This window comes from Leucoraja erinacea, chromosome 11 (assembly GCF_028641065.1).
Source record: "Leucoraja erinacea ecotype New England chromosome 11, Leri_hhj_1, whole genome shotgun sequence".
NCBI lineage: Eukaryota > Metazoa > Chordata > Chondrichthyes > Rajiformes > Rajidae > Leucoraja > Leucoraja erinaceus.
The window spans coordinates 55,497,566-55,524,627 of NC_073387.1; the positions used below are offsets into that span (position 1 = coordinate 55,497,566).

At 47.0% G+C, this 27,062-nt stretch overlaps 1 protein-coding gene across 2 annotated transcripts in view; it reads left to right on the forward strand.

Moving 5' to 3' along the window:
- Positions 1 to 27,062, forward strand: part of sgcd (sarcoglycan, delta (dystrophin-associated glycoprotein)) — a 202,320-nt gene that overhangs the window by 41,720 nt on the left and 133,538 nt on the right. The window contains exon 1 of one of the 2 annotated variants that reach the window (XM_055643330.1): positions 19,473 to 19,681. The exons of the other annotated variant lie outside the window; for it this stretch is intronic. The gene's annotated coding sequence lies outside the window, so the exon portion shown is untranslated. Of the gene's footprint in view, positions 1 to 19,472; positions 19,682 to 27,062 lie in introns of those variants that run through there. 2 annotated transcript variants of the gene reach the window in all.

Below are 27,062 nucleotides of genomic sequence, written 5' to 3' on the forward strand. Positions count from 1 at the left end.
ACCTCTGGAGACTTTGCGCCCCACCCAAGGTTTCCGTCCAGTTCCCCGGAGGTTGCAGGTGGTTGCTGGAGGTTGCAGGTAGTGGAAGCAGGTAGGGAGACTGACAAAAACCTCCGGGAACCGCACGGAAACCTTGGGTGGGGCGCAAAGTCTCCAGAGGTTTCCGTTCAGGTTGCCCAAGTGGGACAGGGGCATTGCACAGTCACACCGACAATGATAATGAAGATTGCAGAATGTCCTGACTTTTAGTTTAGATTAGAGATACAGCGTGGAAACGGGCCCTTCTGCCCACCCAGTTCATGCTGACCAACGAACACGCGCACGCACACGCACACGCACACGCACACGCACACGCACACGCACACGCACACGCACGCACACGCACGCACGCACACGCACGCACACGCACACACACTAGTTCCATCCAACCATTCCTCCACTGTCAGAGTGAGGCCACACCCAAATTGGAAGAACAGAACCTCATATTTGGCAATGACCCAGCGGTATGAAGATAGACACAAAACACTGGAGTAACTCAGCGGGACAGGCAGCGTCTCTGGAGAGAAGGAACGGGTGGCGTTTCGGGTCGAGACGCCACCCTTAGAAACTTACAAAATTCTAAAAGGGGTTGGACAGGCTAGATGCAGGAAGATTGTTCCCGATGTTGGGGAAGTCCAGAACAAGGGGGTCACAGTTTAAGGATAAGGGGGAAGTCTTTTAGGACCGAGATCAAAAAAACATTTTTCGCACAGAGGGAATCTGTGGAATTCTCTGCCACAGAAGGTAGTTGAGGCCAGTTCATTGGCTATTTTTAAGAGGGAGTTAGATGTGGCCCTTGTGGCTAAATCGCCTTTGCTGACCGGACAGTTTCATTGGCTCATTGGGGGAACAAAACGCGAGCACGAGTTTTCAGAACCAAGGATAACCGACCGGTAATGTTAAATGTTAGTTCGTAAGTGACGGAAACATAGAAAACAGGAGTAGGCCATTTGGCCGTTTGAGCCAGAACCCCCATTCTATATGATCATGGCTGATCATCTAAAATCAGTACCCCGTTCCTGCTTTTTCCCCTTATCCCTTGATTCCTTTAGCACTAAGAACTAAATCTAATTCTGTCTTGAAAACATCCAGTGAATTTTGCCTCCATTGCCTTCTGTGGCAGAGAATTCCACAAATTCATAACTCTCTGGGTGAAGAAGTTTTTCAATATCTCAGTCCTATATGGCCGACTTCTTATTCTTAAACTGTGGCCCCTGGTTCTGGACTCCCCCAACATCGGGAACATTTTTCCTGCATCTAGCCTGCATCTAATTCTAGCCTTTTAGAATTATATATGTTTCTATAAGATCCCCTCTCATCCTCTGAATTCCAGTGAATACAAGCCCAGTTGACCCATTCTTTCATCATATGTCAGTCTTGCCATCCTGGGCATTAACCTGGTGAACCTACGCTGCACTCCCTCAATAGCAATAACGTCCTTCCTCAAATTAGGAGACCCAAATTGCACACAATACTGACCAGGGCCCTGTACAACTGCAGTAGGACCTCCTTGCTCCTAAACTCTAATTCACATGCAATGAAGGCCAACATGCCATTAGCTTTCTTCACTGCCTGCTGTACCTGCATACTTACAGTGGCTTGCAAAAGTTTTCATACCCCTTGAACTTTTCCACATTTTGTCACGTTACAACCACAAACGTAAATGTATTTTACTGGGATTTTATGTGATAGACCAACTCAAAGTGGCGCATAATTGTGAAGTGGAAGGAAAATGATACATGGTTTTCAAATTTTTTTACAAATAACAAATCCCGGGTTCGATCCTGACTACGGGCGCTGTCTGTACGGAGTTTGTACGTTCTCCCTGTGACCTGCGTGGGTTTTCTCCGAGATTTGTAGGTTACGTTAATTGGCTTGGTGTAAATGTAAAAAGTGTCCCTAGTGTGTGTAGGAAAGTGGAGTCGGTCGGCACGGAGCCGGCGGGCCGAAGGGCCTGTTTCCGTGCTGTCTCTCTAAACTAAACTACAACTGAAACCTTACTGAAGACTCTTTTAGTCAAGGCATTGGTGGCAAGTAATAGAATGCCACGTGCTGGAACCGTTGGTGGGAATCCTGGGTTCAGTCTGTGGACGGTGGAGGCCGGTTCTCTGGATACTTTCAAGAGAGAGCAAGATTGGGCTCTTAAAGATAGCGGAGTCAGGGGATATGGGGAGAAGGCAGGAACGGGGGGTACTGATTAGGGATGATCAGCCATGATCACATTGAAAGGTGGTGCTGGCTCGATGGGCCGAATGGCCTACTCCAGCACCTATTGTCAATTGTCTATACAACAGAATAAGCTACTCATTCGCTGTACTGCCAGGCATTCAATTCTAGAGATGCAGTCAATTAAATTTAGACGTTGGACATTAGAGACACAGTGTGGAAATAGGCCCTTTGGCCCATCGTCTCAGCGCCAGCCACCTATCACCCCGTGGAATAGCACTATCCTACACGCACTGGGGACGAGTTACAAAATTTTACCAAAAGCCGAATTACCTACAAACCTGGAATGTGGGAGGAACCCGGAGCACCCAGAGAAAACCCACGCAGGTCACGGGGAGAACGTGCAAACTCCGCACAGACAGATCCCGCAGTGAGGATCGAAGATGATGTCGCTGGCGCTGCGAGGCAGCAACTCTACCGCTGCGCCACCGTGCCGCCCCAAACATATCAAAGTTCTGGTGCAAATTGCTCATCGTAGCAACTTCCCGAGATTAATTTATCTGGTCACGTATTCCATTACTATTTATGAGACTACATTCAAATTGTTTGCTTTATTTCCCTGCATTACAAAAGTCATTACCCAATGATGAATTAGTTAGGGCACTCTGAGGTCAGCAATGGTATGTTGCAATGGTTGTGATTTCATTCATTATTTCTTGTTTCTCTGGGATAGAACAGAGATGTTTCTGGCAGCAGCTGTTCAAGATGCCCCATCTAAGCTAGGCCCGTTTGCCTTCCTTTGGTCCATATCCCTCTAAACCTTTCCTATCCATGTGGCTGTCCAGTTGTCCCCGATTGAAGAAGGGTCTCGACCCGAACCGTCACCCCTTCCTTCTCTCCAGAGATGCTGCCCGTCCCACTGACTTACTCCAGCCTTTTGTGTCTGTCCCTGATTGATGGATGGACCAGGCATGGGTACCAGACCCATCGGCCCACCGAGCCCACGTCAACCATCGATCACCCGGCACGATGGCGCAAGGGTTGAGTTGCTGGCGTACAACACTTGCAGCGCCAGAGGCCCGGGTTCGATCCCGACTATGGGTGCTGACATCGGGAGGAGTGCAGGGGAGAGACAAGACTTTGCCTTCCATCACAGTGAGGAGGAGATTCACTGGGGGTGGATGTTTGTGTAAATTGTGTTGTGTCTTGGTTCTTTTTCTTGTGTGTTTGACTGAAGAAACCAAATTTCGTTTGAACCTCAATGAGCCTACAATTAACCTACAAACCTGTACGCCTTTGGAGTGTGGGAGGAAACCGATGATCTCGGAGAAAACCGAGGGTTTTCTCCGAGGTCATCGGTTTCCTCCCACACTCCAAAGGCGCACAGGTTTGTAGGTTAATTGTCTTGGGTTTGTACACTTGGTGAAAGTGTAACAATTCCCAAGTGTGCGTCGGCTTGTGTTAATATGCGACGATCGCTGGTCAGGGTGGACTCGATGGGCCGAAGGGCCTGTGTCCGCGCTGTGTCTCTAAATTAAATTTCCCATTCAGACTAGTTATCCCACTTTCTCATCTACACCCCACAAACTAGGGGGCAATTTATAGAGGCCAATTAACCCACCAACTCGCACATCTTTGGGATGGAGTGATACAGTGTGGAAACAGGCCCTTTGGCCCCTGCCTTGCCAACGCACTGGCCAACATATACCATCTACACTAAACTCACCTGCCTGCGTTTGGCCCATATCCCGCTAAACCTGTCCTATCCATGTACATGTCTGTTGCTTAAACGCTGTGGGAGGGGGGAGGAAACCAGAGCATCTGGAGGAAACCCACATGGTCACAGGGAGAAACGTGTAGACACCACACAGACAGCACCCAAGGTCAGGATCGAACCTGTGTTTCAGGTGTTGTGAAGCAGTGGCTCCACCCCCTGTGCTAGTGTGCTCAAGCACCACACTACCATATCAATGAAATATCCTAGACACGAGTATACAAAGTCCACATCTCATCTCAAACGCAATCAAAAACCTTATTAAAATAATGTTGATGAAAGGAATGATTTCTCGGATGTTATCGTGCGTCCACCATCTTTTGATCATTGGGGTCATAAGAATTTAGGGGCAGCGCGGTGGCGCAGCGGTAGAGTTGCTGCCTCACAGCGCCAGAGACCCGGGTTCGATCCCGGCTACGGGTGCTGTCTGTACGCTGTACATTCTCCCCGTGACCTGCGTGGGTTTTCCCTGAGATGTCCCGTTTCCTCCCACGCTCCATCCAAAGTCGTACACATGTTTGTAGGCTAATCAGCTTGGTATAAAATGTAAATGATCTCTAATGTGCGTAGGGGAGTGTAAGTGTGCGGGGGTTGCTGGTCGGCGCGGACTTGGTGGGCCAAAGGGCCTGTTTCCGCGCTGTATCTCTGCATGTGGTTACATGGTTATATTGAGAGAAAAACATAAATCAGTAGACGTGCTTTATTGAGTCTAACTGTTCTTGCTGCTCAGTCAAGAGAGGACAAAGTCTGAGAGTTCCCATCACAGAGACGCTGTGTAGCATAATGTAACGATGATCATTGATACACAACCCATCATTGCAACATCTACCCACTCCTGAATGCATTGAGTAGGAAGGAACTGCAGATGCTGGGATAAACCAAAGAGAGACACAAAAAGATGGAGTAACTCAGCGGGACAGGCAGCAACTGTGGAGAGAAGGAATTGGGTGACGTTTTTGATCGATTGCATTGAATTGAGTCAAGACCAATGGATTTTGGGCTGTAATGGGCCTGATGTGTTTTCCTTCTGCCAGAAGCTATTTTGTACCAAAGGGGCCCTCAAACAAGCATGGGGCTTTCAATGAAACTTAAAAAAGGTCCTACAGTGACACAGTGCTTGAATGGCACAGATATAGGTCCTCCCCTGACACTAACAAGGGTCCAGTGACTCTTCGCAAGGACATTTCTGACAGCGACTTCTTCTTCTGTCTTAGAAACATAGAAAATAGGTGCAGGAGTAGGCCATTCGGCCCTTCGAGCCTGCACCGCCATTCAATATAATCAGAGGTACAGTGAAAAGCTTTGCAGAAAGATAATACCATATGTAAATACATAGAAACATAGAAACATAGAAAATAGGTGCAGGAGTAGAGGCCATTCCGCCCTTCGAGCCTGCACCGCCATTCAATATGATCATGGCTGATCATCCAACTCAGTATCCCATACCTGCCTTCTCTCCATACCCCCTGATCCCTTTAGCCACAAGGGCAACATCTAACTCCCTCTTAAATATAGCCAATGAACTGTGGCCTCAACTACCTTCTGTGGCAGAGAATTCCACAGATTCACCACTCTCTGTGTAAAAAATGATTTTCTCATCTCAGTCCTAAAAGACTTCCCTCTTATCCTTAAACTGTGTGACCCCTTGTTCTGGACTTCCCCAACATCGGGAATAATCTTCCTGCATCTAGCCTGTCCAACCCCTTAAGAATTTTGTAAGTTTCTATAAGATCTCAATCTTCTCACACTCACATTTCGTTGTAAATGCATTTCGTTGTCTCTGTACTGTACACTAACAATGACAATTAAAATTGAATCTGAATCTGAATCTGAATCTGACACTGTCGTGTGTCTTTTAGACCCGCAGCTCCGTTGAGGCGAGCCAGGCAAATGTGTCATCGTCCAGGTCAATCAGACCTCGTTCACCATTCGGTGGCTGGTGTTTGGGGCAACTGGTGACGATGTGTGCTCCACACTGTGTTGGGTCCCCACACTCGCAGGAGGCTTGTTTTTCGGTGCGAGTCTCCTGCAGTAGAACTCTAGTCACCTTTATGTTTTTGATGGCAATCTGTTCGATGGCGTTGAGCTTGGCGGTGGTAAGGCCTTCAACGTTGAGCTGCAGTAACGCTAAACCTCGACAGGTGCCGCCTGGCCTGGGGAGGCATGGCTTTTAGCGGCCTGCAGACGCGGTAAAGACATTGGTTTCGCTTTGTGGGCTTCTGAGCCCGTAAGCTGCACGTGGAGGAGGTCGCGTGGAGGCTGTATTCGTCTCCTCCGCTCAGCGACCATCTCACTGAAGACTTGTGCTCGGTCCGCCAAGGCCTGCTGGATCTTCCGGTTGCCAACCATTTTAACTCCTCTTCCCATTCCCACACTGACCTTTCTGTACTGGGTCTCCTCCACTGCCAGGGTGAGGCCACACACAAATTGGAGGAACATCACCTCGTATTCTGGGGTGAAGGGCAAAGCGTTCACGTCGCGGCCCTGTTTCTGCCAATCTTTCCGCCACCACTAATCTTGTGTGTGGACTCGATAAGAAGCAGACCTCGTATTCTGCAAGGGTAGTTTACAACCCGATGGTGTGAAAGTTGAAATCTCCAATTTTGGGTAACTTACTGCAGACACGCTCCCCCCTCCCCCCTTCCCCTTCCACACTCCAGTAAACATCGGTTCATAGTTCACAATGACGTTTCCTTCTTGCCATCACATCATCCCGACCCAAGGTCCTCTGCCACCGGCCCTGATTTGTCCTGTTGCTGCCTGACCCGCTGAGTTACTCCAGCACTATCTTAAGGGCCTGTCCCACTTTCACAACCTAATTCATGACAATAGACAATAGACAGTAGGTGCAGGAGTAGGCCATTCAGCCCTTCGAGCCAGCACCGCCATTCAATGTGATCATGGCTGATCATCCTCAATCAGTACCCCGTTCCTGCCTTCTCCCCATATCCCCTGACTCCGCTATTTTTAAGAGCCCTATCTAGCTCTCTCTTGAAAACATCCAGAGAGCCTGCCTCCACCGCCCTCTGAGGCAGAGAATTCCACAGACTCACAACTCTCTGTGAGGAAAAAGTGTTTCCTCATCTCCGTTCTAAATGGCTTACCCCATATTCTTAAATGACCTTTTTTCATCCGGCTAGAAAAATGCCCCGACCTACTTGATGCCACGAGACCTACGACTAGCATCACGACCTACCTACGACCTCCTACAACCTCGTGACGACCATGCTGCGAGTATCAGCCAAGGGCAAACTCTGCAGAGGTCGTGAATTAGGTCGTGAAAGTGGGACAGGCCCTTTAGAAAGCTCCTTCAATGACACTTAGAAAGGTTCTTCAGTGACGCAGACAAGAACCCCGTGTAGATTGGGAGTTTGAGTTGAATTACGAAAGCTGTGCTGTGTTAAAATGAATGGAGATAGTAATTGGACTTAATTTAATGTGGAAACAAGGAACTGCAGATGCTGGTTTATACCTAAGATACAACACAAAGTGCTGGTAGACAAAAATGCAGGAGAATCTCAGCGGGTGCGGTACAGATCTACAAGGACAAGGACGAACAGACTAAAAAACAGTTTTTACCCCACTGCTATAAAAGCACTAAATGTAGCCGCCAAGGAACGCAGGGTCGATACAGACTAAGGGACTGTGGTAACTGTGAAATCGACAGAAGGATGGAGGGTTGGGTGTTTATGCGTGCTATTTTCGTGATATTTATTTTAGTTGTTTATCTTTTAATATTTTATCTTGTATGTATCGTTAGCTTTTAGAAATGTTTGAATGGTGCACTGACTGGCTGACATTTTTAAATTTCGTTGTACATGGTTCATGTTACAATGACAATAAAGAAACTATTCTATTCTATTCTAAAATGTCACCTATTCCTTCGCCCCATAGATGCTGCCTCACCTGCTGAGTTTCTCCAGCATTTTTTGTCTACCTTCGATTTTTCCAGCATCTGCAGTTCTTTCTTAAACACAGAGTGCTGGAGTAACTCGGCGGGTCAGGCAGCATCTCTGGAGAATATGGATAGGTGACGTTTCATATATCCATGTTCTCCAGAGATGTTGCCTGACCCACTCAGTTACTCCAGCACTTTGGGTCTATCTTTGACTCTAATTCAAGGAGTTTTTACACGGCCATCACTTAAGTTGAACGATAATGCCCCAGAGAGTTGCTAGCAACATGATTAATGAACGAAAAAGAGGGTTTCGTGTGAAGTGGCCATAGCATTGATCTATGAGAAAAGCCAATTTTCGGTGGATAAATTCACAGGTGCAAGACTCGTCCATATTAGAAAGAAATGCATTAATTACACTTGTCCACTAGTTTGCACTTTGAGTTATTGACCTATAGAGAGGTACAGCATGAAAAAGGCCCTTCGGCCCAACACGTCTGTGCTGTCCAACAGCAGCCCCACGTTTGGCTCATATCCTTCCTATCCATTCACCTCTCCAAATGTCCTTTAAATGGTGTTGTAATACCTGCCTATGGCAACTTGTTCCACACACCCACCATCCTCTGTGTGAGAAAAAGGTTCCTGTGAAATATTTCTCGACTCACCTTAAACCCGTGTCCTCTGGTTTTTGATTCCCTTAGCCCCGATTCATCTACTCCAGGTAAATGAGTCTGTCCATCCACCCTTTCTGTTCCCCTCGCGATTTAATACACCCCCTTCGTTGCTTTAATTACTTTTCAGAATAAACCAGCAGCAGTCAAAGACCCGCGGGATTGCAGGCTGAATGGCCTCTGTACTATTGTGTAGAGAGTGGATCAAAACGTGGGATAGCATTGAGTTGGTGTGAATGGGTGATCGATGGCTGGTGTGGAACTGTGAGCTGAATGGTTTGTATCCATGCTGGGTCTCCAGACTAAATAACAGCAAATAACAGCAAAGGCTTCCACTATTCCACAACTGGATAGACTTGGTTTAACTGGATAGACTTGGTTTATACTCTCTAGAATTTAGAAGATTGAGAGGGGATCTTATAGAAACTTACAAAATTCTTAAGGGGTTGGACAGGCTAGATGCAGGAAGATTGTTCCCGATGTTAGGGAAGTCCAGGACAAGGGCTCACAGCTTAAGGATAAAGGGGAAATCCTTTAAAACCGAGATGAGAAGAACTTTTTTTACACAGAGAGTGGTGAATCTCTGGAACTCTCTGCCACAGAGGGTAGTTGAGGCCAGTTCATTGGCTATATTTAAGAGTGAGTTAGATGTGGCCCTTGTGGCCAAGGGGATCAGGGGGTATGGAGAGAAGGCAGGTACGGGATACTGAGTTGGATGATCAGCCATGATCATATTGAATGGCGGTGCAGGCTCGAAGGGCCGAATGGCCTACTCCTGCACCTAATTTCTATGTTTCTATGTTTCCACTAGCGGCACAGCGGTTTGGCGGTAAGGTTGCTGCCACACAACGCCGGGTTCAATGCTGACTGCGGGTGCTGTCTGTACGGAGTTTGCACGTTCTCCCCGTGACCGTGTGGGTTTTCTCCGGCTGTTCCCGTTTCCTCCCACACTCCAAAGACGTGCAGGTTTTGTAGGTTAATTGGCTAATGTAAATTGTCCCTGCTCCGTAGGATAGCGCTAGTGTGCCGGGTGATTGATGGTCATCGCGGACTGAGTGGGCCGAAAGGCCTGTTTCCGCGCTGTATCTCTAAAGCCTAATGCTGGCTGTATTGTGATCTCACTGAGCGCTCCAAGTTTTGTGTTCTGGAGATTTTATTTGGATTAAACTATTCAGATGCAGAAGTTGAAATGACCTTACAGCAGTGTTAGCTGAAGACAGTTCATCCGCTCCCGCCCACAGTGAGTTCCGTGAACCTTGAACTTTGAACCTTGAACCTTATCCGGGCAGTAAAATGTAAATGAGCGGAGTTTTGAACTTTTAATGAGGAGCAAAAGTTTTTTGTCCCTGTTTCAATCTAAGAACTAAAACGAATAATAGCAGTGGAGTTGAGTCTGAAGAAGGGTCTCGACCCAAAACATCGCCCATTCCTTCTCTCCGGAGATGCTGCCTCACCCGCCGAGTTACTCCAGCATTTTGTGTCTACCTTTGATTTAAACAAGCATCTGCAGTTCCTTCCTACACAGAGCGGTAGAGTTATGCCCCTGTCGCACTTAGGAAACCTGAACGGAAACCTCCGGAGACTTTGCGCCCCACCCAAGGTTTCCGAGCGGTTCCCGGACGTTGCAGGTAGTGGAAGCAGGTAGGGAGACTGACAAAAACCTCCGGGAACCTCACTGAAACCTTGGGTGGAGCGCAAAGTCTCCAGAGGTTTCCGTTCAGGTTTCCTAAGTGGGACAGGGGCATAACTGCATCACAGTGTTAGAGTTTGTTCGATCCTGACGACGGGTGCTGCCTGTACTGAGTTTGTATGTTCTGTAAAATTGTCCCATGTGACCTGCTCCACTTTCTGTGTGAAAAAGTTTTTCCTCATCTCCATTCTAAATGGCTTTGGCCTTATTCTTAAACTGTGCCCCCTAGTTCTGGACTCCCCCAACATAAGGAACATTTCATAGAAACATAGAAAATAGGTGTAGGAGGAGGCCATTTGGCCCTTCGAGCCAGCACCGCCATTCATTGTGACCATGGCTGATCGTCCCCAATCAGTAACCCGTGCCTGCCTTCTCCCCATATCCCTTGACTCCACTAGCCCCCATAGCTCTATCTAACTCTCTCTTAAATCCATCCAGTGATTTGGCCTCCACTGCCCTCTGTGGCAGGGAATTCCACAAATTCACAACTTTTTGGGTGAAAAAGTTTTTTTTCACCTCAGTCTTAAATGGCCTCCCCTTTATTCTAAGACTGTGGTCCCTGGTTCTGGACTCGCCCAACATTGGGAACATTTTTCCTGTATCTAGTTTGTTCAGTCCTTTTATAATTTTATATGTTTCTATAAGATCCTTCCCCTCATCCTTCTAAACGCCAGTGAATACAAGCCTAGTCTTTTCAATCTTTCCTCATATGACAGTCCTGCCATCCCAGGGATCAGTCTCGTGAACCTACGCTGCACTGCCTCAATCACAAGGATGTCCTTCCTCAAATTAGGAGACAAACTGTACATAATACTCCAGATGTGGTCTTACAGGGCACTATATAACTACAGAAGAACCTCTTTACTCCTATACTGAAATCTTCTTGTTATGAAGGCCAACACTCCATTAGCTTTCCTCCTGCCTCTAGCATGTCCAAACCCTTAATAATCACATTTTTCAATATGATCTCCTGTCATTCTTCCAAATTTCAGAGTATACAAACCCAGCCCCTCCATTCTCTCAGCATATGATAGTCCTGTCATCCCAGGAATTAACCTTGTAAACCTACGCTGCACTCCCTCAATAGCAAGAATGTCCTTCCTCAAATTAGGGGACCAAAACTGCACACAATACTCCAGGTGTGGTCTCACCAGGGCCCTGTACAACTGCAGTAGGATCTCTTTGCTCCTAAACCCAAATCCTCTCGCTAAGAAGGCCAACATGCCATTAGCTTTCATCACTGCCTGCTGTACCCAGGGCCGGCCTTAGGAGGTGCGGGGCCCTATTGGGAACATTTTTCGTAGAAATATAAATAAATAATTATAAATGAGTCGCGTATCGTGAGTTACATGACAATTCGGGGGAGAGTTCCTTTCACAGCGTGTGGGGGGGGGGAAGTCTAGCCAGGGTTAAAGTTGCGGGGAGGGAAGGAGCGTTGAGAAGGAGGGGGTCGGGTTCATGCCGGTAACGCTAACTCACTGCTGCCGCGGCGCTCCGGGTTCCACCGCATTGTGGCCGGGGAGGGAAGCCGCTCGTGTGGCTACGAGCGGCCTCCATCACCGGCCAGCGGAACCGACTGCCATCTCAGCACCTTCTGCCGGCCCGCTCACCTCTGGCAGTGCTCTCCGTCTGAACAGTGAGGGGACCAGCTCAAGAGCAAAAAATCATAGAGCGGAGTGGGTCAGCGGGCGATGGATAACATCACAGCGGGCGGTGGAGGTTACTCAGACTGACACGTGGAGTAAGCTCCACTGCCTGCTGTTCTGTTATCTATCGCCCGCTGACCCGCTCTTGAGCTGGATGATCCCTGGCCGATCCCTCCTTCTCAACCCTCCTGCCCTCCCCGCAACTTTACCTCTGGACAGACTACCCACACGCTGTGAAAGGAACTCCCCCACCCCCCCCCCCCTTCCCACTGTACAACCGCTTCCCATCAGCTCCTCTCAATGAGGGATAGACTTGGCCATAATTCAGTATAGTAACATCGTTCCTGATGTTGCTGTACTGAGGGATAACAAAGTCTATCCTTCTTGGCTAACAACCGAACCTTCGGCCTCCAAGGTGCAGGTACATTTTCCAGCAATCTTACAAAATTTTAAGATTTTAAAAATCAAGTCTGCAATTTTATCTAATTCTGAAATTGAAGATAGACAAAAGCTGGAGTAGCTCAGCAGGACAGGCAGCGCAGCGACTCTGGAGAGAAGACCCTTCTTCACACTGAGCTGAACTCTCGTCGGTGAGAGTGCTAGTGAGTGTCTGAAGAAGGGTCTCGATCCGAACTGCAACCCTCTCCCCAGAGCCCCTGCCCGTCCCGCTGAGCCACCACAGACAGGGAGTTGAAGGTAGACAAAGGGAGGTCCACCTTCAACTTCAGAGCCAAACAAAAAACAGAGTGCTGGAGGAACTCAGCGGGCAAGGCAGCACCCGCGGAGGGAACATATCAGTTATCAGGAGCCGCCACGGGCCAGGACTCTCTCCCCCTCTCTCCCCCCCCTCCCCTCCCCCAACCCCCCCAACAGATAGGAACCGCAGATGCAGCCATCACTACAGAACATAGAAACATAGAAATTAGGTGCAGGAGTAGGCCATTCGGCCCTTCGAGCCTGCACCGCCACTCAATATGATCATGGCTGATCATCCAACTCAGCATCCCGTACCTGCCTTCTCTCCATACCCTCTGATCCCCTTAGCCACAAGGGGCACATCTATCTCCCTCTTAAATATAGCCAATGAACTGGCCTCAACTACCCTCTGCGGCAGAAAGTTCCAGAGATTCGCCATTCTCTGTGTGAAAAAAGTTCTTCTCATCTCGGTTTTAAAGGATTTCCCCCTTATCCTTAAGCTGTGACCCCTTGTCCTGGACGTCCCCAACATCGGGAGCAATCTTCCTGCATCTAGCCTGTCCAACCCCTTAGAATTTTGTAAGTTTCTATAAGATCCCCTCTCAATCTCCTAAATTCTAGAGAGTATAAACCAAGTCTATCCAGTCTTTCTTCATAAGACAGTCCTGACATCCCAGGAATCAGTCTGGTGAACCTTCTCTGCACTCCCTCTATGGCAATAATGTCCTTCCTCAGATTTGGAGACCAAAACTGTACGCAATACTCCAGGTGTGGTCTCACCAAGACCCCGTACAACTGCAGTAGAACCTCCCTGCTCCTATACTCAAATCCTTTCTAAGAAACGTCTAAGAAGGAACTGTAGATGCTGGAAAATCGAAGGTAGACAAAAATGCTGGAGAAATTCAGCGGGTGTAAGGCAGCATCTATGGAGCGAAGGAAATAGCCGGGTCTGAAGAAGGATTTCGACCCGAAACGTTGCATATTCCCTTCGCTCCGTAGATGCTGCCTCGCCCGCTAAGTTTCTCCAGCATTTATGTATACTGCAAAACGTCAATGATTCCGGGAATGCCGAGAGAGCAAGAGAGAGTGGTGGGGAACGGGAGAGAGAGAGAGCGCGCACGCGAGAGAGAGGGAGGGAGAGAGCGAAAGACAGAGAGACACAACGTGGGTTGGCAGGCAAATTGAATGACTAACCTGCTGCAGACCAAGAAGTTCTCACTCATGATCAAAGATCTTATAGTGGAGCTGGAGCTATAAGATCTTTGCTCATGATGGTGAGTTTTAAGAAATTCAATGTGTCATGAATGCATCAATCTACATTCCTGAGTAAAATGTAATTATGTTTTGAAGAGGTGTTACTGACGCCACGGGAATTGTATTCAAAGGAACGCAGCATCATTAATACTTCTAAAACACAATTACACATTTACTGAGGAATGGGGATCCATGCATTGATGACGCATTGGATAACTACTTGTTAACTACTTGTTAACACAAGTGCTACAGTCGTTAACACATCGTTTGTGTCTGATAGTCGTACAGCGCTTGTATTCCATGTACAAAACCATGTAAGTTTTGTAAAAAAAATCCGTGTTGGTGAATGTTTTTTTTAAATCTTTATTTACCAAAGCGAATTTGTATTTCCATATGAAATACGGAAAATTAACGCTGGGCCCAATTGGGAAAAATCGGTCCAATTGGCCTAGGGCCGGCCGTGGTTGTACCTGCGTGCTTGCTCTCAGTGAAGGGCCTGTTTCTATGCTGTATCACGATATGACTGTCTAATTGTGTTCATGTTCAAATGATCTCATCTAATAATGATCATAAATGCTCCGTACAATACTAATGCCCAGGAAAGTGGATACAATCTCTATTGTCACTGGTTGATGGATACATGTGTTCTTTTAAACAGTATTAATGAGCCATATAAACTAATCTTAATTAGCAGCTGAAATTGTACAGCAAAAATTAGATGTTAGTCGGATGAGCCTCACAGAAGCAAATCACGCAGCTAATGACATTTACTGCCCCTCAAGAGTAGTCCAATTAACCATTACAATGGGCGCACAATTAGTCAAATTTACCTCATTAAGGGCATCACGTGATTAAATACAGTGGTTAATGCTGGACTGTGGTTAATACATCGCACAGAGACCAGTGCAAAACCATGAGGGGGAATAGATAGAGTGAAGAGACGGTGTATCCTGTATCTCCTGTATATCGGTGAGACCAAGCGCAGGCTTGGCGATCGTTTCGCTCAACACCTCCGCTCAGACAACCCGAACCGACCTGATCGCCCCGTTGCTCAGCACTTTAACTCCCCCTCCCATACCCACACTGACCTTTCTGTCCTGGGCCTCCTCCATTGCCAGAGTGAGGCCCAGCGCAAATTGAAGGAGCAGCACCTCATATTTCGCTTGGTAGCTTACACCCCAGCGGTATGAACATTGACTTCTCTAACTTCAAGTAACCCTTGCTTTCCCTCTCTCTCTCTCTCCATCCCCTCCCCCTTCCCAGTTCTCCTCACCCGTCTTACTCCCCTAACATCAGTCTGAAGAAGGGTCTCGACCTGAAACATCGCCCATTCCATGTTCTCCAGAGATGCTGCCTGTCCCGCTGAGTTACTCTGGCGTTTTGTATCTTTCATCGCATGCTCCCTGCTGTTCGCTGGTATCTCCTTGGTTTAACAAAATGTGCAGGAAGGAACTGCAGATGCTGGTTTATGCCAAAGATAGATGCAAATTGCTGGAGTAATGCCCAAAACCTTGCCTATCCATGTTCTCCAGAGATGCTGCCTGACCCGCTGAGTTACTCCAGCAGTTAGCTTAGTTTAGTTTATTAGTGTTAAGTGTACTGAGGTACAGTGAAAAGCTGTTTATCGCGTGTTATTCACTCTGCGAGACGACTATTCATGATTACTAGAGCCAGGATGTTTAGGCGCTAAAAAACTCTCAAATAGGCAGGCAAAATAAAATTACAAAAAACGCACAAAAAAGGCATGTTAACCAAAAAAGGCATAAAAAAAGCATTTATTTCCACCACCAAAATATGGTTAAAAATGATAATATAAAGGTATTCTACATTAAATGACCAAAGTTGCCTAGTTGCACAAAATTATTAGCATTTTTTTCCAAATTATCTGATGTTAAATTGCCGTCTGTCAGGCAGAATATGCTTCAGTTGTGAAAAACGTCTTTCTACGAGGTCACTGGTGCATACCCGAAACAAGCTACAGACTCTATATTCATGTCGATATCGTGTGCATTACAACTACCTTTGAGAACTTTAGCTATGTTTTGTATTTATTCAAGATCTGTGTTAGCTAAAATCACTCGCTCACATTTTCCTTGTATACCTTTACCTGCATCGCCAGGAATTTTACGGATATCGTCAGTTACTTTGTTGAAAACCTGCAAGTTATTTACTAACGTTTCACCATGTTTCTCAAGGGAAGTGATAGCTTGTGGGAAGTTTGCAAAATTGGAAGCAATAACCACAAGATCGCAGTGGAGGGACTTTTTTCTGTATGATTTCAAAAAAGTTGACGATTTATTTTATCTTTCAAAATTTGCAGCATAGTAGAGTACAACAGAGATTCATGTATCCCACCTAGTCAAAACCTGGTCAAAACGGGCTGAGGAGGTAGCGGAATCTCGGGTATCATTTCCTTGAACAACTGCACACGTGACGGTGCTTTGAGGAAGATTTTCTTGACATTGGAAACTAGGCGACCAACATTTGGAAACAAGCTACATATGTACTTGACAACTCTATGAAGTCCTTGTGTTAAGCATGTCAAATGCAACATTTTGGGGAATAAAACTTTACGAGAAGCTTTTTTCATGTACAGAGCTGCATCAGTCACAAACAGAAGAACGTTCGCATGTTTTATACCTTCTGGCCAAGGTACAGCAAGTGAAGATGTAAACAACTGAGCAATGGTTGAGCTGTTTGACTTCTCCAATACTTCCGATGACCACATTGGAAACACATCTCCCCACAGCATCTGTTGTCTAGTCTATTGAGATCCATGTTGTGTTGCAAGCAACTTAATCTCTAATTTTCTGCACAGTAATGTTGAATTTGCTGTCAACATAATTTTTCCGCAATGATGACTCGCTTGGTATATGTTCCTCTGTGTATTTCTCTAAAAAACCTTTGAGAGATTTGTTTTCCAATTTCCACAGTGGAATTCCAGCATCAATGAATGCCTTACACAGATCATTCGAAAACTCAGATTTGCAACTGGAGCCAGAAATAAATGTAGTGAGGAGACAAGCTTGGGTATTTCGCTTGGGTAGTTTGCACCCCAGTGGTATCAACATTGACTTATTTAATTTTAGATTGTCCTTGTCTTCTCCCTCCTCCCCCTCACCCTTCCCAGCTTTCCTTCTAGTCCTACTGTCTCCGTCTCTTCCTTTCTTTTTCCTGCCCCCCCCCCACATCAGCCTGAAGAAGGGTCTCAACCCGGAATGTCGCCTATTCCTTCTCTCCATAGATGCTGCCTCACCCGCTGAGTTTCTCAAGCATTTTTTTGTCTACCTTCGATTTTTCCAGCATCTGCAGTTCTTTCTTAAATAGATCTTGGAGAAGACTGAACCAGCGGGCAGTGGCATGAACGAATGAATGACCGACAGTGGCGCCCCCGGTTTTGCCCCGGTGGTGGAAACATTCTTGTAAGTTATACTATGTTAACACGTTAATAATAACTTATTAATATTAATGTGTTAACAAAGAAAATGTCATTGTGATCATGGTACAATTAGAGAAAATACCACAACCATTTAGCAAAATGGCCAAAAAAAGGCTGATTTAGGCTTCGATTGTGAAAAAGGCATTATCTTGGTGAAATCATCAAAAAAGGCATGAAAAGGTACTTACAGCATTCATGGCAAAATCCTGGCTCTAATGATTACAATAGAGCCGTCGACAGTGTGCAGAGCAGGAAAAAGGGAATAACGTTTAGTGCAAGGTAACGTCCAATTTAAAGATAGTACGAGGTTCTCCAATAAGGTAGATGGGATGTCTGGACCAGGGCGGTCTTAACAGCATTCTAGGCCCCCGGGCAAAGCAGTGCACTGGGGCCCCTACACTTCCAGTTTCTTTATGCCGAATCAAATATGCCGTCATGCACTTGCCATGTTCTTCTCCGTTTTCATGTTCTACAATAACATTCTACAATACATAGATTAGCGTGGCCCCTATGCTCGTGGGGCGCTGGGCAACTGCCCATGTGTTAAGACGGCCCTGGTCAGGACCGCTCTCTAGTTGGTGATAGGATGGTTCAGATGCCTGATAACAATCTGTCCCTGAATCTGGAGGTGTGCGTTTTCACACTTCTGTACCTCTTGCCTGATGTCCCTATAGTTAGCTGTGCCAGTAATCATTCTGAGCAGCTAAACATGCTATCAAATAGCATTTGGTAGCGGCCGGCACGGTGGCACAGCAGTAGAGTTGCTGCCTCACAGCAACAGAGACCCGGGTTCAATCCTGACTACGGGTGCTGTCTACACGGTGTTTGTATGTTCTCCCCGTGACCTGCGTGAATTTTTTCCGGGGTGCTCCGGTTTCCTCCCACACTACAAAGACGTACAGGTTTATCAGCGAATTGGCCTTTGTAATGCCCCAGTTGTCACAGTCTGCCCTCTCCTCATTCTCATCCACTTCACCTCTCAGTACTTTTCCACCGGTCCCTCCTTCTCCTCACCTGCCTGCCTGCCACTCCCCTCTCATCAGCCCAACTCTCCTCACCTGTTGCACTCAGTTGCCTCTGATCACCAATTAACCCGGTATATAGACTCTCCTCACCATTCACACAGTGCCAGATTGTTCTCAGCATTCATGCAAGACTCTCCAGCGATTTCCCGACTGCCTACACGGATTCGAACCTGCCTGCCCCTGACCATTCCGTCCTGTCGTCTTCCCGGATAGCACCTCAGCCTTCTGTCCCCGACCACGGCCTTCGCCCCGTACCTCCTGGTTTCTGTCTGCCTCTCTCCTGGGCTGTTTGGTGTATCCCTGCAACGGCTCCTCGACTTCCTGCCTGGCTTCGACTCTCCTTTCGTCTGTCCCTCGCTGGTTTGTTTGCATCGTGTGTTGGATCTCCTGGTTACCGGACCTTCCGCTACCCCGACTACGTCTCCTGCCTGCCCCTCTTTGGAACCCTCTCTCAATCCTGAGCCTCTGTGTGAGTACGGTGTACCCATTCCTGTGTTACTACTCTGTGTTACAGTATCGTAATAAGGTTCATTACCAATTATACCTGCCTGATTCTGTGCTGCTATTGGGTCCAAGCTATACCCGTTACACCAGTCCCACTTAGGAAACCTGAACGGAAACCTCTGGAGACTTTGCGCCCCACCCAAGGTTCCCGTGCCGTTCCTGGAGGTTCCCGGAGGTTTTTTGTCAGTCTCCCTACCTGCTTCCACTACCTGCAACCTCCGGCAACCACCTGCAACCTCCAGGAACCGCACGGAAACCTTGGGTGGGGCTTAAAGTCTCCAGAGGTTTCCGTTCTGGTTTCCTTAGTGGGACAGGGGCATAATACTGTAAGTTGTCCCTAGTGTGTAGGATAGTGTTAGCGTGCGGGGATCGCTGGTCGGCACGGACTTCGGTGGGCCGAAGGGCCTGTTTCTGCGCTGTGTCTCTAAACTAAACTAAAATAACTTCCACAGGGTGGAGCTCAATTGTCATTCCACCATCTCAGTGAGTGTTCTCCCTGTGTTACTCGGTTCGATTCCTTTCATCCTTGTATGGGCAGAAATGAAATGCGAGCTCAGCGGCTAAAACATAGCTCCGTACAAGTGTATTTACAGTGGGGATCAGCCTTCATGGGGAAGGCAGCAAATGCCTGCACTCTAATCAGCGTGTGTGTGTGTGTGTGTGTGTGTGTGCGTTGGAGAACAACACAGAGCTTTCTCTGTACTGCTCAAGCCTCGTCTGCTAATCATTGCTTTGACATTTCAACAAGGCATCAGCCCACTCGGATAGGTCTGAATCAGGCAGAGATGTCCACATGCCATTCAGCGTTATACGATGCAACTGGTGTTACCTGCTGAAAAGTGACAAGTCCTCGCTGTGTGAGAAGCCAATTATTGTCTTCTGGTGAGTTTGCTGATAAAATCCTCAGCTATAAGCTCACTCATTTTCTCTTTGGACCTGATGTGCTGAGAACTATATTCTGTATTCTGTATCTCCCCCAGCGTTCTATACCAAAGACGTTCGGGTTTGTAGGTTAATTGGCCTCTGTAATTTGCCTCTGGTGTGTAAGGAGTGGATGAGAAAATGGGATAACATAGAACTAGTGTGAGCGGGCCATCGATGGTCAGTGTGGACTCGGTGGGCCAAAGGGACCTGTTTCTATGCTGCATCTCTAAACCAAACCCATTATATTTGAACATGACTTGATTGCATTTACGTGGAGTTTTGTTTAGAGACACAATATGGAAACAGGCCCTCGTGCCCACCGACTCCACACTGTCCATCGATCACCCCATCGTCAGCTAAAGGTCCCAACCCAAAGCAGGACCTATCCATGTTCTCCAGACCCGCTGAGTTAGTCCAGCACTTTGTGTCTTTTTTTGTAAACCAACATCTGCCATTCCTGGCCTTTTCTCACCTCCAGTTCCCTCCCCTCTACTTTCAGCCTGAAGCCGAATGCCGACCCGAATTGTCACCCATTATTTTTCCTCCAGAGATGCTGCCTGACCCGCTGAGTTACTCCAGCAGCACTTCGGTATAAACCAGCGTCTGCTCATTACTTCATGTTAAGAGCAGAATACAGCAGAGCCGCCAACTCTCACGCATTGAGCGTGAGAATCACGCATTTCACCAAATTCTCACACTCTCACGCTGATCACAGAATTTCTCACGCTCTGTCGTGAGCAGTCCTGTGATCAACCAGAATTTCAAAACTAATATCAACTGCATGGGCCGGGGGTGGTGGGGATGAGGGAGGGATGAGTGGCGGGGGCAGATGCAGACGTGGAGTCGGGGCTGGTTAGTGTTTGGGGGGGCTGGCGAGTCGCTCGCTGCAGCTCCAGCCATGGAGCAGCCTCAGTGCAAAAGTCCCAGACGTTCGTCGGAAGCGTTGCGACGCTGCCGTGAGAGTCTCTGTGCCAAATTTGCCCTGGTGACCGGCATGGATCAGGCTGTGGCTCGGTGCATCCTGGAGGACAACCAGTGGCTGCTGGAAGTAGGTACCAAGCACTGGGTTGAAGCAGTGGAAGATAGTGGCCTTCAAATGGGGGTGGTTGGTGAAAGCATCCTGCTTGCCTGCTGGATTTTCACTTACTGTAACTGCAGGAAAAATGTTCCCGATGTTGGGGGAATTCAGAACCAGGGGTCACAGTTTAAGAAAAAAGGGGGGGGGGGGCAGTTAGGACTTGGATGAGGACAGACTTTCTTCACCCAGAAATTTGTGAATCTGTGGAATTCTCTGCCACAGAAGACAGTGGAGGCCAATTCACTGGATGTTTTCAAGAGAGAGTTAGATTTAGTTCTTGGGGCTAACAAAATCAAGGGATATGGAGAAAAATCAGGAAAGATGTACTGATTTTAGATGAATAGCCATGATCATATTGAATGGCAGTGTTGGCTTGAAGGGCCGAATGGCCTATTCCTGTACCTATTGTCTATGTTTCTATGCTTGAGTATATGGTAATAAAACTCGACTACTTGATTTTGAAGCATTCATGCATGGTGGAGGTATAATGTAGTCATAGAGTGATACAGTGTGAAAACAGGCCCTTCGGCCCAACATGCCCACACACGCCAACATGTCCCAGCTACGCTACCTGCTTTTGGTCCATATCCCTCCAAACCTGTCCTATCCATGTATCAGTCTAACTGTTTCTCAAATGTTTGGATGGTCCCTGCCTCAACTACCTCCTCTGGCAGCTTGTTCCATACACCCACCGCCCTTTGTGTGGAAAATGTTACTCCTTCCTTAAAAAGTTACCTCTTAAAAATACTTCAAACTAAAAACATTGAAATCATACTTCTACAATGCACTAAAACATGATTTTAATCCATCAAATTTCAAAAGGTCCCTACCCTGGGGATCCCTACCAGGCACCCCCCTCCCACACCCTCCCCCCCACTGGGTCGCTCCACTCCCTCCCCGGGTACCCCCAAGACCAGTGATCAGTGATCGCTCAGCTCCCCCACTTTCATAAACATTCTGTGGCTCTTGGTTCAGACGGAGAGTACTGCCAGATGTGAGCGGGGAACTGAGGCCAGTTGTCCGTGATGTCTGGATCCCAATGCACAGCGCTTCATGTTTCGGAGTTGGCTAGTGTTATTGGTTTGTAATTAGCCTGATTTGTAATTAGTTGGCAAAACCTTAATTTATTAATTTGGAATATCCAGGGGGATGGGATAAGTGTAATATTAAAATGACATGCAAGGTGTCGGGCTGTCTGTCACAACATACAGCCCCGATAACCCATTATTTCCATCAGGGAAGGTAGCACTATTGTCATTTGCCACTCAACTATTATGTTTGTTTACCTCACTGATTATTTCTAAACCACCCCATCTCCAAATTCTTTTAACAGGTTGAATAGAAATGTCCTCAATCTCATTGTTTTATTAATTGAACACGTAGATGAACATCTTCAGGGAGTATAATCAGATGGAAACTGATTCAGATGCAATGTTTAAGAGCTTGTTCAAAGAAGGGGCATATTTTAAAGGAGTGACAGAGATACTTGCAGGGGAATGTGTGAGGACGTTATTATTTGTCTTTAGTTTTAGCTTGAACTAGGACATCTGACAATTCAAAGTTTAATATAGTAATTGTGCTGATACTGACTCCAACCAACCACATAATGAATATCATCCATTCCGGAGGTTTTATTTTTTTGATGCCATTTAAACTTCACTTGGATTTCAATCACTTCAATGTAAAAGTACTTGGGAATGGGGAGCATTGGAACAAAAATTTACCCTCGGTACATATTAACTGTAGTATAATAATGTATGCATGTTGGTTGGTGCAATCAAAACAAAGATCTTTTTATCATTGTTGTGTTATGAATACCACAGAAAATATGATGTACTCTCAACATCACATTAAATAGGATATTATTGCTTAAATATATAGTTATTTGACATTGCATTTCGGAAAAGTTCCAGCTGAGAGGAAGACAGCAAATTACTTAAAATATTGAGGGTGAAAATGACTTCAGGACAGTTTGTTAGGAAAATGAAGGAAATGGTAACAGAATACTTATACAGCTGAGTGAGTATAATTTTATGGATGAGAAATTGTGTTCAACCAATTGATGACTTCTTTGACAAAGTAACTAGCATGTTAGATAACAAGGAAGCCAATGGATGTAGCAGATTTTGTTATCCAAAATTTGGTCCGTGAAGTGCCCCATAAAAGATTCCTGCATTAGATAAGCACCTGTGGACTTGAACGTTATAGGTTAAGTCCAGGGGGTCAGATATGGGGCTTTATGTGTGGGCCAGATATATTGTCAGTGCAGAGGGGCTAGGAGCAAGGCCAAGTGTGCATCCAGCATCAAGGTCTGGAATAGTACTAGGTGTGCAGTCAAAGCTGGGACAATGGGAGTGTTCAGCACTGGGAACCTAAGCAGGTAAGCAGCTATGATCAGGGTAGAATAGGGGGCCAGGTATAAGGCTGGACTCAGGGTCAGGAATGAGAGAAGGTATGCAACTGGAGTCAGGGTCAGGAATAGTACCCGGTGGGCAATGAGACCCAGGTTGGTCAACATGGCCCAAGTGCTTGATTATGATCTGATTTCCATACATGAATACACTGAGATCGTTCATGTGCTGCACCTGTTGATCAGAGCCTGGCTCTACTGTGGAATGTAGTTAGGAATGTAATTTAGCCTAACCTTATTCATAGCTAATCCAATTTAAAGCATAAATTTTGCATTCAAGTGTAAGTTAAAAGACTCGCTACAGTATGCACCAGATTGTACCCTCTCCCCCCCCTACCCTCCTCGGTCACTGCACTCCCTCGGGCTTGGTCTCTTGCAATTTCTCCCTCCCAATCCTCACCCAACATTGGCAGCCCTGATACAGGTAGAATATAGAATACAGCAGACAGCAGACAGGAACATGGATAGGACAGGTTTAGAGAGATGTGGACCAAACACAGACAGGTGGTACTAGTGTAGCCGGGGCCTGTTGGCCGGTGTGGGCAAGTTGGGCCGAAGGGCCTGTTTCCACGCTGTATCACTATGACTAATTTATTTATTTTTTGTTTATCATGTGGTGTGTTTACAGTATGTTGGGGGTTATGGGGAGAAGGCAGGGGAGTGGGGTTGGGGGGGGAGAGAGATAGATCAGCCATGATTAAATGGAGAAGTCAATTGGCTTATTTCTGCTCGAATCGCTTTACGACCTTACGACCTGTTCTGCTGTTGCGAATAAAGGGCCCGTCCCACTTGGCAACTTTTTTCGGCGACTGCCGGCGTCGTATATCGGTGTCGCCAAAAGATTTCGAAACTTTCAAAATCCAGCGGCGACAAAAAAATGTTGCGACACTTGAAAAAACGCCGCACGTCAATACGTCATCACGCAGCGTCATGCCGCAAATTTGTCGGTGACCTGATATGTCAGTCAATTATACCGGCAGTCACCGAAAAAATCGAAACGCTCTCGACTCCAACCGCTTGTCTCTCTTCTGCCACATTGAAACATATAAGATTGTTACGGGTTTGGAGACGCTAGAGGCAGGAAACATGTTCCCGATGTTGGGGGAGTCCAGAACCAGGGGCCACAGTTTAAGAATAAGGGGTGAGCCATTTAGAACGGAGACGAGGAAACACTTTTTCTCACAGAGAGTGGCGAGTCTGTGGAATTCTCTGCCTCGGAGGACGGTGGAGGCAGGTTCTCTGGATGCTTTCAAGAGAGAGCTAGATTGGGCTCTTAAAGATAGCGGAGTCAGGGGATATGGGGAGAAGGCAGGAACGGGGTACTGATTGGGGATGATCAGCCATGATCACATTGAATGGCGGTGCTGGCTCGAAGGGCCGAATGGCCTACTCCTGCACCTTTTGTCTATTAAGAGAAAGATGTCCCATTTAAACCAATGTACGCAAGTTGACATTGGACCCAGGTCACGAGAGCATTGTCAGTAAACTGATCAAAAGTCACTTGGTGCGCTCTTGCACAACTTTAAAGAGCTGGACTTTAAAAGAGAATGGAATGCTTTCTGTAACTCGTCAGTGCACAAAGAGCAATAATATTTTCTCGCCAGTGAATAGGTGACCTGTGGGGAGTCATTGACAAGACTGATTGTTACTGACGCCCACACATTGTTACATGATCTACACTGGCGGCTGATGGTCTAATTACCTGCCTTCTTTCATGGCCAAAGAGTGATGAGCATTTTCAGCATCCGAGAGGGAACATGGAAGGGAAATAACACAAGACGCAAGCAGTTCGGCCAGGGCACGGGCTACGGGCAAGATTTCAGTTCAAAAGATGTGCATCGAAAAATAGAAATGGGAAAGAAAGCCGTGGGGTTGCGTGCGTGCGAGTGAAGGGCCAAGTCGCAAGTCGGGGACATTTCAACCAAGATGCCCCATCTAAGTCAGTCATCATCATAGACTCATACAGGGTGGAAGCTGGCCCTTCGGCCCAACCCATCCATGCCGGCCAAGATAGCCCATCGAAGATAGCTCAGAGTCATCGTCATAGAATCATAGACTCGGGCCTATGAAGCAGGTCCAACTGGTCCATGCAGACCAAGATACCTCCACTCAGCTTGTTCAATTTGCCCGCATTTGGCCGACATCCTCAATCTTTACCTGTCCAAATTTCATTTAAATGGGGTTATAGAGCCTTCCTCAACGAGTTACAAAATTCTTAAGGGGTTGGACAGGCTAGATGCAGGAAGATTGTCCCCCGATGTTGGGGAAGTCCAGGACAAGGGGTCACACAGTTTAAGGATAAGGGGGAAATCTTTTAGGACCGAGATGAGAAAAACATTTTTCACACAGAGAGTGGTGAATCTGTGGAATTCTCTGCCACAGAAGGTAGTTGAGGCCACAGTTCATTGGCTATATTTAAGAGGGAGTTAGATGTGGCCCTTGTGGCTAAAGGGATCAGCGGGTATGGAGAGAAGGCAGGTACAGGATACTGAGTTGGTTGATCAGCCATGATCATATTGAATGGCGGTGCAGGCTCGAAGGGTCGAATGGCCTCTACTCCTGCGCCTGTTTTTTTATGTTTCTATGTTTCTATGACCTCCACGGACTAGATGGTCTACTTCCGAGCTGTGTCTCTAAACTAAACTAAACTAATGAAGGAAAGTACTGCTGGAAACATCCGTCTTAAAGACCATTAAGTCCTCTGTAAACAGTCCTTTGTAAAACAGTACTTTGTCATTTTAAAAGAAGCCTATATTGGAAAGTGTATAAATCCCGTTCCAAGTATTTCAGAGAGAGGAGAGCAGAAAGCCAATATGTCTGTGCTCTGGCACATGGATATCTCCCACTGGTCTTTGTAAGCATGTCCAATTAAGGCTAGATCAATTCCAACAGATTAATTAGTGTTCAGCTGCCTGCATTTAATACCAGCGCTTCAGACAACCCATGCCAGCCAAGAGTAGAAAAGCAGCTGCCTTCCTCCGCCTCGCAGGATGTAGAATTCGTTTTTTTTTGGAAAAGCGTTGCATGTTTCTCTCTTGTTTTTCTTGCCTCTGAAGTCTCGACGAGGGGTTTTGGAAACATGTGTTCAGTCGTCTGAGAGTAATTCAGCGGGAATTTTCGTGATTCCTCCGGTAAAGAGAGGAGGTAGAGAAACTAAACAGCTGGTGCCCAGGAAAATATCCTCTCTCTCAATGTCAGCAAAACTAAAGAGATGATGATCGTGGACCAAAGGGGCCGCCTCACCATCCACATCGGTGATGCTGAGGTTGAAAGGGCCAGCAGATTCAAGTTCCTCGGTGTGCACATAGAAACAAATAGGTGCAGGGGTAGGCCATTCGGCCCTTCGAGCCTGCACCGCCATTCAATATGATCATGGCTGATCATCCAACTCAGTATCCCATCCCTGCATTCTCTCTATATCCCCAGATCCCTTTAGCCACAAGGGCCACATCTAACTCGCTCTTAAATATAACCAATGAACTGTGGCCTCAACTAGCTTCTGTGGCGGAGAGTTCCAGAGACTCGCCACTCTCTGTGTGAAATCACTGAGTCAACATCTCCGATGACCTCTCTTGGACCCACAATACCTCAACTCTGATCAAGAAGGCTCACCAGCGTCTCTTCTTCCTGAGGAGACTGAAGAAGGTCCATCTGTCTCCTCAGATCCTGGTGAACTTCTACCGCTGCACCATCGAGAGCATCCTTACCAACTGCATCACAGTATGGTACGGCAACTGCTCTGTCTCCGACCGGAAGGCATTGCAGAGGGTGGTGGAAATTGCCCAACGCATCACCGGTTCCTCGCTCCCCTCCATTGAGTCTGTCCAATGCAAGCGTTGTCTGCGGAGGGC